Source organism: Heliconius melpomene, chromosome 19 (genome assembly GCF_056956725.1).
Source record: "Heliconius melpomene rosina isolate 202511_hmr_F chromosome 19, ASM5695672v1, whole genome shotgun sequence".
Taxonomy (NCBI): domain Eukaryota; kingdom Metazoa; phylum Arthropoda; class Insecta; order Lepidoptera; family Nymphalidae; genus Heliconius; species Heliconius melpomene.
In genome coordinates this window covers 3,762,432-3,778,953 of record NC_140407.1, presented here as the reverse complement: position 1 = coordinate 3,778,953, position 16,522 = coordinate 3,762,432, and the positions used below count along the sequence as shown (strand labels likewise).

General features: G+C 31.0%; 1 protein-coding gene across 3 annotated transcripts in view; it reads right to left on the bottom strand.

Annotated features, from left to right (window-relative positions):
* Gyc88E (Guanylyl cyclase at 88E) overlaps window positions 1-12,246 on the bottom strand; it is a 50,277-nt gene extending 38,031 nt beyond the window's left edge. For all 3 annotated transcript variants that reach the window (XR_014879112.1, XM_085203399.1, XM_085203400.1), the window contains exon 1: window positions 12,012-12,246. The gene's annotated coding sequence lies outside the window, so the exon portion shown is untranslated. The remainder of the gene's footprint in view (window positions 1-12,011) is intronic.
* Between the last annotated feature and the right edge of the window lie 4,276 nt (window positions 12,247-16,522).

The following is a 16,522-nucleotide window of genomic DNA, read 5'->3' as shown; positions in this document are numbered from 1 at the left end:
TTTTATCAGCAAATCTTTTTTCTATAAATACATTGAATAAATAACATTATTTAAAACGAGGTCGATAGATAAAATAATAGTTAAAAGTAGTTCCTATTCGCAGCCGCTTTATATTCCACAGAGCTGGTCTCCAATAGCACTAAAGATAGAGATAATACAAATAATCTTTTTCCGATTTAATCTCGAGGCGATCGGGTGCCGCTAGGCGATGCAATGCACGTACTTCTAAGGATAGAAACATAATAACTCTTTATAACAATACCATTGATAAGAGCAACTGTTGAGTTTCTTGCTGGCTCTTCTCAGCAGAACTGCCCTCCGAACCGGTGGTAGCTTTTTGCTTATATGTTCATTCAAAAGTGCTTGTAACAGTCTATTTGAATAAAGAATATTTTGAATTTGAATTTGAATTTATCCTTATTATTATATATAATCTATTCACATTAGTTTTAGATCGAGATCCCAGGGCCCCTAGACCTACGTCATTTTGGCAAAGCTGAAATTTTTAAGATTATTAAATTAAAATAATGTAAAAAATCTATTGTTTATTTATACCAGATCCCTTATGTGGGCCTTTACTCTCGCCAGGCGTCTTAAAGGTTGTTTAAAATTGAGGCAAACTACGTTATACTAGACGGCTTCAATTTTACATTTATTATTTACAGTACTATTTCAAGATCCCTTATAAGCACTAACTACTAAATCTACATACGTATTTATTATCAGCGATATTAAGTTCATAATATAATATGTATGTAATGAGATATGATAAAAAATATATATTTATTTATTTTATTTTCATTTTCTCGCTCTGATAACAAGGATAACCACGACGTTAGTAAAGTAAGTTCTGCCACTCAACATGCAATGCATAAAGAATTTAGAAAGTGGGGAACGGAGTATATTAACACAAGGTTCCCTCTATAAAAAAAAACATTCTTGGAGCTTTTTCCGCAGCAATATTTGTAGTATTTTATTTATATGGCAACTCAGATATTCAACTGGCATACATATTTTTACATCAGCAACGCTAAAGTTACCTGTATTGACATATTGATGGATCTCAATAAAAGCTTATATTTAAGCCATCTACGGTCATCAATCATAATATATATGTATATAACAAAGGTAGAATTGAATATGTTAATATTTATTACTAGAAGATAGCTTTTTTCATCTTCTTATGTCTCGCATGTTTTGGAAGGTAGACAAAGATAAGGTAATGTTAAATTAAATTATTTTTCCATTTAAATTTAATTTGTGACACGGTGTGCCTTTGGGGTGTTTTGTGACTTATCCAAAGCATTTGATTGTGTGCAGCATAAAACTCTTATCAGGAAGCTACACCACTATGGTATAAGAGGCATTGCTTTGGATCTTCTCACTTCTTATTTAAGTGATAGGATTCAAAAGGTAAATGTCAACGGGAAACTATCACACGGGTCACCTGTAGCATTGGGGGTGCCACAAGGCTCTATTCTGGGTCCGTTTTTGTTCCTTTTGTACATTAATGACTTACCTCACCTTATGAGAGATATCTGTGAAATGGTGTTGTTTGCAGATGATACATCTTTAGTTTTTAAGGTTAATAGACAGCAATTGGAAATTGACGATGTAAACAATGCTCTTTCTAGGATATTGCACTGGTTTAGTGCCAATAACTTGCTTTTAAATAGTAGTAAAACTAAATGTATCAGGTTCTTTACTAAGAATGTTCAACAAGTAGAAACCAGGGTTTTGATGAACAATAAGGAACTTAAAGTAGTTAATGAAACTGTTTTCTTAGGTATAACATTAGATGCTAAGTTACAATGGGGTCCGCATATAGAAACTTTATCTGGTAGACTTAGTTCGGCAGCGTATGCTATCCGCAAGATTCGTCAACTGACCGATGTTGACACCGCGCGTTTAGTATACTTCAGCTATTTTCATAGCATTATGTCTTACGGCCTATTACTTTGGGGTAGTGCCGCTGACATAGATACCATTTTTGTGCTCCAAAAACGGGCTGTCCGAGCAGTCTATAAAATGGGTCCACGGGAGTCACTAAGGAATAAATTTAAAGACTTTAACATCCTCACACTACACTCCCAATATATTTACGACAACTTAGTATATGTGCATAAGAATATTAATAAATTTAATAAAAACAGTGACCTCCATCAATATAATTTAAGAAATAAAAATAAGCTTGCTGTGCCCTTCTCTAGGCTCCATAAAGTGTCTCACTCATTCGTAGGTCAAAGTATACACTTTTATAACAAACTTCCAAACGACGTGGTTAATTTATCACTGAACAAATTTAAAAAAGTGGTAAAGCACAGGCTCTGCCAAAAAGCTTATTACTCTGTTAAAGATTATGTTCGCGATAAAGATGTTTGAAAATGAGTTGCTCTATTTCTAAGTTAAAATTGTTAATTGTGATTTATAACAAATGTTGGCATTTAAAAAGAGTGGCCATGAGTTTCTTTGCCTGTATCTTCTCATGAGCTCAACCATTTGAACGGGCTTTTTTCAAGTCAAAATTGCACATTTTTTTTGGTTATTTTGTTTTCCATTTTTTTTTATCTTTTATGACATGTCCAAGTGAATGTTAAGCATTTTTATGGAATAAAGATATTTTGACTTTGACTTTGACTTTGGTTATTTCAGTGTTTTTTTTATTTAATATATAGCTTATGTAATGAAATCAGGGATTGAAGTAAAATACATTTAATAATTTTAACATTTTAATAATATTAAATATATTTTAGATCATACACTCGCTTGAATATGAAAAATATTTCTTCCCCAGCCTTTTCTAGCCAAACTTGTCATCGATTTCTACAATCCAGCAATTTCTAAGTTGGCGGAAAATGATAAAAGTAATTTAATATAAGATTCAGTCGGCGTACATCGCAAAAATTCGTAAAATGCTTGAATATACGATAGGAAAATGTTTAACAAAAAATAATCCCTTATAAATCAACTATTTCTAGCTGAGCTGCAAAATATCCATAGGCCTTTTTTGGTGAATAGATAGAGATGAATCCCGTCTATAGTAAGGTAGGCAGAGGTAAAAGAGTGACAAGACACTCCGTTTCCCACTTTCTGACTGATGAGGCATTGTGGCGCAACTGAACTCCGCGCTTTGCGAACAGAATTTTATATAATAAATAGATTAAGGTGCTATTGCTATAGCTATTGAAAGTTCTATAAATATAAAAAAAGAGAACAAAAGGATCGTGATTTGTATGAACTCATTGTTATTTCCATTTATTCGAACATGATTGACTTTGGCTTATCACCATTCCTCCTGAGTGGACTTGACTTATGGATTCTTAAAATAATACATATAGTAGAGAAATAATAATAATGACCACATACAAAATTAGGTATCAAAATTTGAAATTTCATAACTAAGCTATATTTGAACAATTTTAATAATTATCTTTTTATTAACTGCTAAAGATTTGAGAAATATTTTAAGAAAAAATATTATTAAATTCATATAATAGGAATAGTATTTTTCTGCTCAGACTAAACGAAGCTCTGGGCACTTTGGGATAATTTAAACCATCGATCATACCACTGTATGAAAATTGACGAGTATTCTTAAGGATCACTATCCTTGAGAATATTCTCGTCAATTTTCTCCTTCAAATTAATTTCCTCGTTGAACTATTCAAATATAAATAAAACTACATTAAAAAAGTTGTAAATAGAACAGGTTATATAACGTGAAAAGACTATATAACCAAATTATAAACGTTTTACGATATACAAAGTTATTAACGAGAGTGAGTGAGTTTGAGGATAATCCTTTTATCCCGGCGACGCAGTTGTAAGCCTATATTTACACGAATTTAGTACAGTAGCGTTATATTAAAAATATAAGGGATTTTTGTTTAATCAATTTTTTTTGTCTATAAAAATGGTTATATGGAAAGGCCTAATATCTAATGTGTTCTTAAATTTAATTAAAGAAAGGAACAAAATTTATGAAGTTAATATCTATTTACATAAAGACAAAGTGAAGCTGCTTCTATTCTTGTTAATATCCCTTATATCAAAGAGAACGATATACGCTGCCTCTGACACTATGAAATAGTACTGTTATTTGTCATACATGTATGCAATACACAGTTCACTTCGATCCATACTGGGGGAATTAATTTTTGTTTATTAATATTTTCATGACTTCGCTCTTGCACCAAGGCAAAACGCGCGGCGTTGAGTTTCGTCAAAAGTTCGGCGGAAAGTGGGGAACAGGATATCTTAACACCAGGTTACCTCCACCTACCTACTACACATCGTGAAGCTGATTTTTTTTAATAAAGAAAAACTGACAACATGTGCGTAAAGATTTAAAAATATATACAAGCCCAATAATTGTACTGACGAAATAAAAACTTTTAAATTGAATTTCCACTTATAGATTTTTTCGTTTTCAATCATACTTTAAAGTTTAAAGTAGGTAAATATATCAGCAAGTAGAAAATTTGCAAAGGTGTTGTTATATTTGAAATAAAATTGTCATTTTTTTTTAAATTACTTGCAATTTATTGATATTCAAGTATTTGCAGCAATATTTATTGCGGTTTACCTGAATTCTGTTATGCTTTTAATAATGAAACTCATTGCAGCGTAAAACTGCAATGCTTTATTAAAATATTGAAGTTCGTCGATTTGAAATGAAGTTCACCATTTTGCCAATAAAAGTTATATTCGCTGATATTGTTCGGCTCTTTTATAGAAAAGGATTATTTTATTAATATCTATATTAAATTTCGATATTTTATTTATTGTATTCATTATTTTTCCTTAACAACTGTATTATATTTTTCAGGACAGACAGGAAGACTGTAATTGCTCTAGTCTCGATTTCTGATTTGTAATATGGCTTTTTGAATGGCAAAACAAAACGTAATTAAAAATAATATAATATAGTTAAGATTCTACGGGAAAATTGAACCGTTGCATAATATATTTATTGTTTTATATTATTATGCTTTGAACTTAGCAATAATGAAATTTAATCTTTGTATCTACCGAAAATATATTCAATTCTTCGAAAGAAATAGGTAAAGAAATTCGACGCTTTTAATATAATGAAATACAAATATTTTTTAATCAACGGAGTAAAATTTATAAAAAATAACCCGAACATTAAATTGTCCCTATTAAACATAAAATAATTAATATTATAATAAGCTCTACAAAATAAACGAAGAATTTCAGTTACCCTCGATATTCTATATACAAAGATAGATCATATTAAAGCGAATAAATTGTGCTGTCTACTCATTACTCTCTAGTTATGAAATTGTTAGGAATATGTAATTAATGATATAAACATTAATATAATAATTAATAATATATAAAATAATAAATAATTAACTATTATTTACCTATTTATTGCGGATACTTTAACCTACATACATACATTGTTAAAATACTAATAATATCTTGAATATTGTATCAAATTTTATCCCAGAAATTTTAATATATATGGCTACCCTTGCCCTAAGCCCTTATGCCGTGTACGAAATCCAACTGAACAAATCTCACCTACACAGAAATTATACATGGAATTATACATACATGTATATTGTATATCTATCTATCTATACTAAAATTCCGCAAATGCCCCCTATTTAGTTTATTATGAGCAAGTTAGTTGTTTACAAAGATAACTTTACCGATTTATGAAGATATTAGACACTAGAGACGCAAAGTGTCTTCGCTCGCTTAAAGTTTATTTTTTATTTTTATATTATACCCAAAGGATTATTATTATTATCACTTTTTGTTTAATAAAAATAATCGTATAACCTTAAATATCTCTAAGAATGTGGACAAAAGTTTTATGATAGTTTTTAGTGTGGTAATCAGTTAAGTAGTTTTGTCGTAAAAGCGTGACAAACAAACTTACATTAACATTTGTAATATTCAGAGGTCAGCCGATGTCTCCCTCTACCTCTCTTTCCGCACACTATAAAACTATTTGTGTATAAATGTCTCCCCAAACAATAAAGGATTAATTCAAAACACCCCCCAGTTGTGGTTTAATTCAATTAAAAACAAGTGACCAAAAGGAAAGAAAGAATTAGGCGCTTATATAAAATATTTTTTCTAATATAAAGGAGAGTTCCCGCGAGACAGCCAACGAAAATTTGTTAGAAATATTCTTTCAAGTTTTAGTTGATTGCTCACTTCATCCAATATTAGGTATATTTATAAATTAAATTATTTAAAGTAATTATAATACTTAATGTGGAATGAAAATTAGTTTTTGTTATAATTTTGTAATAATCTGTATTCTGCAGCCGTCAAGCGTTGGATGTTGGAAATTAAAATAGTCTAATTGTCAATACAACTTGTGGCATAGTGGTAAGGGCGCTGGGACGGTACCCAAAAGACACAGGTTTGAATCCCGTCTACTTTAATTTTTTTTACGTTTTCTAAAAAATATTTTTCTTTTCATAGAATGGAATGATACTTTAAAAATGATAGAAATTAATTGCGTTCTATTTATTTATTTATTTTTTTATTATTATATTGAGAACTGTTACTGCAATTATACTACTACTACTACCCCTAGTTATCTGTTTTATACATATATTTTTTTAACCTAAGTCTAAGCTCATTAAAATATCATTTATTTAAAATATGAATTTTGATTAGCACTTAAAAACAGATTCAAGTTATTTTTACTTATTATCCAGATTGAAAAGGAAAATCGGAATTGGGTAACTCTGGTCCCTCTTTCAAAGGATGCAGATTTTTCTACACGATTTAATTTCGGCAATGAAATATTATTTTATTATATCTACAGCTTCGCTCGCCCTTACTTGGGATGAAAGTAAACTTAGGGATAATAGCCTCCCGTTGTCCGATTTCGACCCGGATCGTTTAGGTTTGGATATGCTAGTATAGCAAATAACACAAACAAATAAGCACAATCTGACTAAATATATCTACTTAATTGTATAGGTACTTGTATCTAATTAAAAAAATGTACATACATATAAAAATTCCAGTAGTTATACATATTTTAGCTCATTTTCTGCAAGCCTGCTAACAGCCTATTCTTAAAACAGACAAAAAACCATTTAAAATATTTTATTAGTATACCCACGTATAATAAGGTTTTTAAAATTTCGCCAATTGTTTTGTATTGATATACTATACAAAATAATATAAAGGTTGATTTTCTTTTCTTACGAGTACATTATGACAAAAAACGGTTATATAAATTATAAAGTTTTATATCTTTATGCCTCTCTACCTTCGATCAACTATACACTTAGTATATACTTGATCAAAGCTCTCATCATCATACATTATTTTTTCGCTACTTTTTCAAAGTACAGACACAAATTTTCACTGTTTTATTACAATAAACATAATGTTCACTAAAATATCCTCAGTGAATGAAGCATCCTCCGTATTATCATATCACCAGACAACTGTAACGAAGGAAGGACGTGCACCTGCTGGTACGCGTTACGCCACACCATTATAAATTATATAGATATGTACAACACGGTCGGCGAGTATTGGCCGCCCTGAAGTTGGTTTCCTATTTTTTTGCGCATTATAAACTACGGAAGAAAATAATCAAAAGTATGAAAATCACGATTCGTCAACCGTAGTAAATAATGACCATAGGGGTTATATAAGAACGACTCTAATTACTGGCTGCCACTTTTTAAGGCTGTCAACAGCGACCGAAAGAAGAAGATCGCTAACGTCACTCTGCCTGCTCTGTTATTAGACTGCTAGATAATTTCCTCGAGTTGCTTAATAATTATTTGAAGCCTTATTTTAATTCATTACCTTTCCCACTTTATTAAATATTTCCAATAGTTTCTTAGAATATACATTTGACACACATGTATTAAGTTTAAAGTTGTCTAAAGCGCTATGTATATCTGTGTACTTTGTAAGTACCGCTAAACTATACTAAAAGCAAATATAAATTATATTTGAGTCTTAGCTGTGGCTTTCACTAGACCTTGGGAGCTTCAGTTTAGTCAAAACAATCATAAGACAAACATAATCTATATATATAAAAGGACTTGTCCTCACTGACTGAGGTAAGACGCACGCACAGCCTTAACCGCTGATGGTAGAAACGTGAAATTTGGTGAGATGTTTACTTTCGTAATCTGGACATCCACTAAGAAGGGATTTTGAAAAATTTTAACCCTAAAGGGATGAGATAGGGGTTGAAAGTTTGTATGGAAAAAAATTTTAATCGGCACCAATTTTTATAAAATTTGTAATTTAGATTTTTAAAAGTATTTAATTGAACACGTGTTTCATCGTTTTCTAGAATTCTCCCCCTAAGGGTGCAAATAAGGGGTTGAAAGTTTGTACGGAAAAATCTTTAAAACGCCACCGATTATTATAAAATTTTAAATTTAGATTCTTAAAAATATTTCATTGAACACATGTTTCATGGGTTTCTCCAGTTTCTTCATTCTCTTCTAGAATTCACCCTTAAATACGCAAGCAAAGCTGCGCGCGTCCGCTAGTCTATATATATAAAATCGAAAGGTCACTCACTCATCACGAAATCTCAGAAACTACATGTGCTAGGAATCTCAAATTTTGCATAGGAGTTATTTATATGGCGTAGGTACTCGCTAAGACGGGAATTTGCAATATTCGCCTTCTAAGGGGTTGTTTTTGGGGTTGAAAGTTTGTATGAAACTTCTTTACTACAAAATGCTCGAAGTCTCAAATTCTGGATAGACGTCACTAGGACGTAGTCATGGAGACAGAAATTAATAATAAAATAGTTCACGCGGGTGAAACTGCGAGCGGGCCGCTAGTGTTGTATAACGTCAAGTCAAATGTAATAGTTGTTATTATAAATAACCACATTATTATTAATTATATGTGGTCAAATAAAAATTTTAAGATATACGCAAAATTAAATGCTAGTTTTCATTATTAAATTGGTTTAAATCTAAAATTCTTCTATATCTACTTTCTTCTATAAAGTAATTTCTACTCCATTATCCACTCGCATTTGAGATGTTGCATGTTGAGTAGCAGAACTCAAAATTAAAATAATTCTTCTTTCTGAGTGGGAGTCGGACTCATAAGTTCATAACCATTATATTTGTAGTCAGACTCTGTTCCACTCCTTTCCAACGGCATCAGAAATCAGGATACGTGAGCACAGGTAACAAAGGGTCTTAAGATCGAGTTCTCAGGTTCCCTCTGACCTGCTAATGCTAAGTGAGGGTAAAGCTAAAAATATTTGTTTTAGGTATTCTATGTATGCGACCCGTAAGAGCATCAGTCTGTAGCTCCTTTGGCATGTATATTATGTAATATTCGCATACAACAAATATTTGTTTGGTCCAACCTACACAGTAACAGGTATGTACGTAAACGTGTACTGACGCTTCCCTAGAATCCAGCCTCCTAGACAACAATGTTAGTACAAAAATGTTAGTGGTAACTGCTTATATTAACGAAGTTAGTATGCATTTAAATTATAAATTTCGCGTAAATATACGACGATTACTTCAATATCCAATAAAGGTGATCGCTTGCGGAATTTCGAAACGAATTATCTTTTTTAAAAAAGGTAGTAGGTACAGAAATAAAAACATATATATACAACCAATTATTTTCTATGACATTAGTAATAAAAATACATTAACTTAAAATAACATCTGGTTCAGAGGATACAGAATTACCAAAACACTTAATCTACTCTTGTTTTTTATAGACTTGTGCTATATAAATTATACTTTTAAAATCAATTGGAGTATATAATTGTATATGAAAAGATTGTTCTGTGCTCTTCTCCCTCTTCTTTGATTATGGCGTTCCGAACGTGCCATTTGAGCACTAATCGTTTCGCCAATGTCAAAGGTTGTTCTATGAAAACATATTAAATCTTAGGAAAATTCAGTGACTGTGAAAGATTGATAGACTTAGCTTCTTTGAGTCTCTTTTTAAATTTTTGTAATTGTTATGTTATTACAAAGCCTTTGTAATTAAATTACGAATATTAAATTAAAATAATAAGATTCGTATTATATATATATATAATTTTAAGTTTCCTATTTATATTCGTTTGCTATGTCATCTCTTTGACCTAGCGATTGCCTTTCAGTCGTACGAGTGTAACTATTGTCATTTAAGTCTATGTATTAGTGATTTTTTGTCTATAATATCGACAAAGTTATTTTATTTTTTATTTTTAAAAATGAAGAACGTAGAACGTAAGAAGATTGACTCTTGCTACGACTTACGAGTAAATATTAAAAATGCATACAAGTATCTTAACGCAATAATGCGTAAAGTTTAAAAAGTGAAATGGCTAGGAGACAAGAAAATTTGGAAATAGTTTTGAATGTTAGATATTTCTATTATTAACTTTTAAAATAAAACAAATATACAAATAAATATATGTTTACTTTTGAATCATATTATTACTATAATTCAGTAATTTTACGATTCTTGTTGAAAGAAATCCTAAAAAAATATTTAAAAAATCAGGAGTAAGTGCCTCAGTCCCTTCACTAGATTCAGAACGAATAAAAACCGCAAAGACGGTCCAATTACTGGCTTAACTTGAATTTATGTTACACCAAATAGCACGATTCGTATTTTATGTTCGTTTTAAGTTGCTAATCACGTCACTAAGTCAAAGAATATAAGGAGAACTTACGATAGCAAAGTTTTTGAAATATGTTTATTCAAAATCGATAAAGGTATATTTTTCATAAGAACTAGAAAGTGAAAATAAATAAAAAATGTACAAAGGCCGTTGTCATGTGATTCTAAAAGCGACGGTTGTGGTTTTGATATCTGGTCTACTCTTTGAGGCAATTATATCTAATTGGTTACATAATAATAAACAAAAATACTTCAATTTGTACTTTAATTTCAAAGAACATCAACACAAATTGTCTATTTTCTAAAAAACAAAAAAGAAATTCTATTTTAACCTTGAGATTACAGTAAACAAAAGTTAGAAGTGACCATAAAGGAAGGATAATGACAAAACAAGCTAGAATTTATGTTTTGCCCTTGTATTTTACTTTGAAGTTTTTCTTATTTTTTTGTTTGCAATGTCTCCCATGTCGAAGCCTTTAATATCGGAAATAGCCTGTACTAAGATTTTAACCAAAAGTTTTTCATCATTTCTGTTTGCTTTTCTAGCATTAGTAAACAATATGTATTTACGTTTTTGATATAATATAAAATATTTCTTAAACATCTGCTTAGGCAGCAACACTAAAAATAAAATATCCTTCTAATTTCGTAATAATATTCACCAGACGTAAGAGAAAATGACTTCAAAAACTCGGTTTGTAATCATTTCACTTCACAACTATATTTAAAAGTTAGAGCATATTCACATGATAAAAGTTTTTATGTTAATTCACGCCCACGAAACTCTGAAATTTATCAACTTTATAACAAGATATGTACTCGTATAATATATATAAAAAACATTAGTAATTCTGTATTTTTTATTACAAATAAAATTCTATATAATTGTAATGTTATAACTATATAATTATTTCTAAATTGATTAAACCATCTCCATTGATGCCTAGCCTTAGGTATTATGATCAACCGGAAGTGCTCACACGTGACATTAAACATAAATAATAATTTATATAGGCATATGGTTGCGCGTCACATATAATATATACGTGTGCCTTTTTTAGAATTTTATTATGCAATAAAACTACGTTCTTACACCTAAATAAATATAAAAACACAACAATGTAGGCAAAGGGAACCTAATGTTAAGACACTTCGTTCCCCACTTTCCGCCGAATGTTGGAGGCAATGCGTGTCGAGAGGCGAAACTCTACGCCACGCTTTGCCTGGTCACGAGAGCGAAGAAATGGAAATATAAATTTAAATAAATATTTCATTTCCTCGAGTGGAGATCGAACCCACTTGGAGCTCAAATAAATATAATAAAATATAATATGCGTACTTACTACTATTTTTTAACATTTAGTACAAAATTAATAACTTACCTCACTTTTTATTTTTGCCAAATATAACTAAAAACAAATCAGCAACATCCACAAGAACCACTAAAAATAAAATCCAGCAAACTATATATCGCCCACAATTTTTTTATTATTTTTTATTTGTTTTTATCACAAAATTTCAGAACGTCACATAAACGTCACTGGCTAAACGCGGGAAAATGTATTTTATTTAATCTGTAGCGCGTCACTACACGCGCGACGCGGCGGCAGTCGGAGGCGCGACTACATCAACTGAATTGAAACGATGAGATCGGATGCTAGTAACATTGGACCAATACGACCAACTCGAAGACCAATGGGGGAATGGGAAGGCTTCATTTCGTAATGCGTTTCTTTTTTGTTTATCTCCTTTTCATAATAATATTGTTTAAGCATAATATATTATACATGAAATACTCATATTACGAATAAGATTCAACAAAAGATAAGCGCTGCCCTTTTTCTCTAATCATTATTAAGTAATATTTCAATACAATAGAATATTTTTTAGGCCAAATAAATGCGCAATAAGTATTTATTTCAAGCAATTACACTTAACTTTTTCGTAATATTTGGGAAAAGAATGAAAAAATATTAGGAGACCAAAAAATATCAACTTCATTTTCAATAAAATGTAGTAGCCTATGGCCTGAAGAAAATGGGAATTCAATGTTTTTTTTCGTAGTCAATAATCTTTACTCATATTGTTATTAATATTTAGGTTTTACAATTCGCTACATATTGATAGGACCAAGACTATAGAGATAACAAAAAACATGAATTTACACTGATTTTCAAAACAATAACATTATAATCCGAAAACAAGTAATATAACGAAAATATTTAGTGAAAACGTACTACACTACCACAGGTACGTCTAAAATTATTATTAAATTTCAAATAAAAAGTTATATATGAAAAATATTAGTATAAATGCCCCAATGAATTTATTTTAAGTGTTGGCTTACTTTTCAGAACTTAAATCTTTTACTTACATATTTTTAGTAGCTGTAAATTTTTATTTTACTTCAATAAATAATAAGTGATCATAAAAGTCCTATATAAAGAGTTTGAGAGATCATGAAATAGATTACAAATCGATTTCGCAGACTTAGACAATAATGTTTCATATCTATTCGAGGCCAGTCGTGGCGGAGAGGTACGAGCGTGTTACTCTAAGCGCAATAGGTTGTGGATCTGATTCCTACTCTATAAAATTAAATAAGTATTTAATATTTTCATTTCTTTGCTTTGGTGTCGAGGCAAACCGCGGTGTTAGGTTCCGCCACTCTACATGCAATACTTCCAGAATTCGGCGGAAAGTAACGAGCGGAGTACCCTAAGCGTGGAGCTGGAAAAAAAACTACTCAAAATCTTGTGAAATTGACTAATATCTTATTTATTTGAGGTAATTAAGGGACATTTATAATTTACAACATCAGTAAACATTAATTAATAAAGCAGTTAATCATGAATTCAATTCACCTTGGCATTTGTATGTTATTGTTTGTAATAACCGTCCAAAATGTTTACTTATCAGGCTCTATTGCTATAGCAGTGACATTATATCAAATATAATAAGTATAATAGTAGCTACGAGTATAACAATATTGACATCGTCTCTATACATTTACAGTAGCGTAGATCGTTAGTGTCCTACAAGGATGCTAAACAATTGTTTCATTTTAGGCGACACTTAATCGACGGTTGATACACACGCAAACGGCAGGATATGCGCACACCAGCGGTTTGTATTTTAGTTTCTTTTTAATTACGGTGTTTCGAGCGTGCCAGTTGAGCACAAAATCGCTTTGTCAATTTCACGTTGTGTTGAGAACACATGAAAGAGGTTGTACGGGATAAAAGAGATAAAGTTACGTAATAGAAGAATGCATGTTTTAAAATTTACTGTGCTTAAAGTGTGCTTGCCTGCGTGCGTGTGTGGATGTGTGTGTACTGCGCGGCGGAACTCAGCGCCGAACTTTGTCTTGACACCACTGCGAAGAAATGAAAATCCACAGTTGTAAATTATTACATAATAACTAGGTTAAGGTTGAGAAAATGATTGTTGTTAAAGAATATATTACGTGACCAGTGAAAAAAATTGGATTTAATTAAAACAATTAATGTAAAACAACTACGCACAATTTTAATTAAAATTTGATTCAAAACGTGCTTGTAATAAAAAAAGGACAAAATATATTGTCCTTTTTTTATTAAATAAATATTAAGACGTTTCAATTTTTAATTTTGTAGGTATATTTGAGAAACTAAGTAACTTCTTGGGGTTATAATTGAAATTAATATTGTTATACTTTTTATTATATTAGTCTTTGATAACCGTTTTAGAATTAAGGCAGACACCTAAAGTGTCAATATTGTTAGCTTTAAATTTCAAGTCTTGCCTAAGTTAAGGGATCGCTAAATTATATTAGAGCCGGAACTCAACACAATGTCATTGGAGACTTCCATTTAACTTTGAGAACAATTTAAATAAGTAAACGAACGCATTTTAAACTTAGTAATTTTCTTCCTCCATCATGACTTTACTAACCCAAGATATTATATTTTGAAGCTGCCCTCGTCTTTGATGTAAAGTTATAGAAAATCAATCTATATTTAATTAAAAAAATAAAATTAACTTTCGAGGGAGTACGCAGGAAATTTTTAAGAAAATAAATGCATTTACTATTCTCAACTCTGATATGAAAGTTCTAAACTGTAACTTTTGACTCAATATTGAATAAACTTCTATTTATGGTTGAACTTTGACCAACTTGCTAAATGGCTTCCCTCAAGGCGAAATCCTTGACACCGGCATATCCTATGGTAGGGGGCTCTTTCAGACCTTCGAATACTCACTCATTTCTTCGAGCGGGAATCAAACCCACGACCTGTAGCGTTCACAGTCACACGCTTAGGCCCCCGCGCCACAACTGACCTTTGCCAGCCTGGCCTGGCTATTTCAATAAAGACAAATAAAACATAGTTAAATTGCACAATTCCAAAGTAATGAGACAGGGCGCGAGTTATGGTGTTTGGAACTTTGTAGATACAGATTGGATTGATTCAATAAAATTTAACAACTAGCGCGATTCGTATTGTAATATATTTTACAGTTTACACGACATCGCAATATTTATGGAGGCTTCTAAGAAAATGTCATTCCTTGCTGCTTTTTCTCCTCAGATAGAGTTATAAATTATAATATGGATTCTACTTTACATATATGTACTTAAAATGTAATTATTAATGAAATTATCCTTGCCAATTTACTTGCACTTCATTTCTGAAAAAGTTAACACGTTTTAGTAATAATAACGATATTCATTTCTTTTACTAACTTGTTTTTAAGCATAAGGCCCGCATTTAGCAGAGTACACTGAAGGAGCCCAGTGTAAAAACACTTGCAAATATTTAAAATAATATTACCTGTCTACTCACAGCTGTTATGAAAACACTTGTGTGCGAACGCTTTTAATTCTACAGGGTTGATTAAGGAAGTCGTTAGTTATAATTGAGTGGATAGAACAATGGAATCAGCTTGCTAAGTAAACTATCCTCTGATATTCAGTGCTGCCCTCGCTGACCTTGTTTACTTAATACTATTAGCGAGCAAATAGTCATTACTTTTAATAACGAAATTGCATACTCGTATATGCTTACTACTAAAAGAGCATTTAAAAAAAATCATTACAACAATTTACATTAACAAATGAACAATTTTTTATATTTTTTATTAATTATATTTATTGAAATTTATATTTTTATTTCTCCGCTTGTCTGTTTCCCGCTTTTTTCACTTGTTTTATATATAAATATTTTCTATACAATTATCCAAGGTAGCGGGATTTTCTTTCCAGCACGTCAGCAAATAAGCAACATTTAGGAGTTTTCTCATATATTACATTCTATCTGTTATATAAACAACGCATGTTTGTTGCTGTCGTTTCCTGTTCTTTCCTGTGGTTTCTACCAAAAAGTAATTTTAAAAATTCCTTTGTCCAAAGTATTTTTGTTGGTACGCTACACATAGGATTCTACTTTAATATGTTTTGGTTCATAATGTAGTCAAAAGAGTTTAAAAAGATTAATATAATCCGGGAGTTTAAACTGAGCTATACATTTGTATAAGTTTTCATATATAGTGTAGGTGAAATGTAATTTGCTTGTAGGACAAGCCATTTCTCGAGATAACACCTATTTGCGTTTTTCTGTTCATCATTATCTGCTTTCTGCTCCGTATTGTAGAGAAGACGGAGAGAATGAAGACGACGTTCTTCAATTTTCTAAACTGAAGTTGAAAGAGCTAAAATATAATTAACTCATTGAATAACCGTTGTAGCGCAGCGGCACAGCGTTTGACTTTAAACGCAGCGGACATGGGTTCAATTCTCACTCGGGGAAATAAATTATTTTGCTTTGTTCCATCTGGTAATAAGACAAAGCGCAAAGTTGTGTACAACCACTCACCACGCAATGTCTTGAAAATGGGTCAATGCGCAAGGAACGGA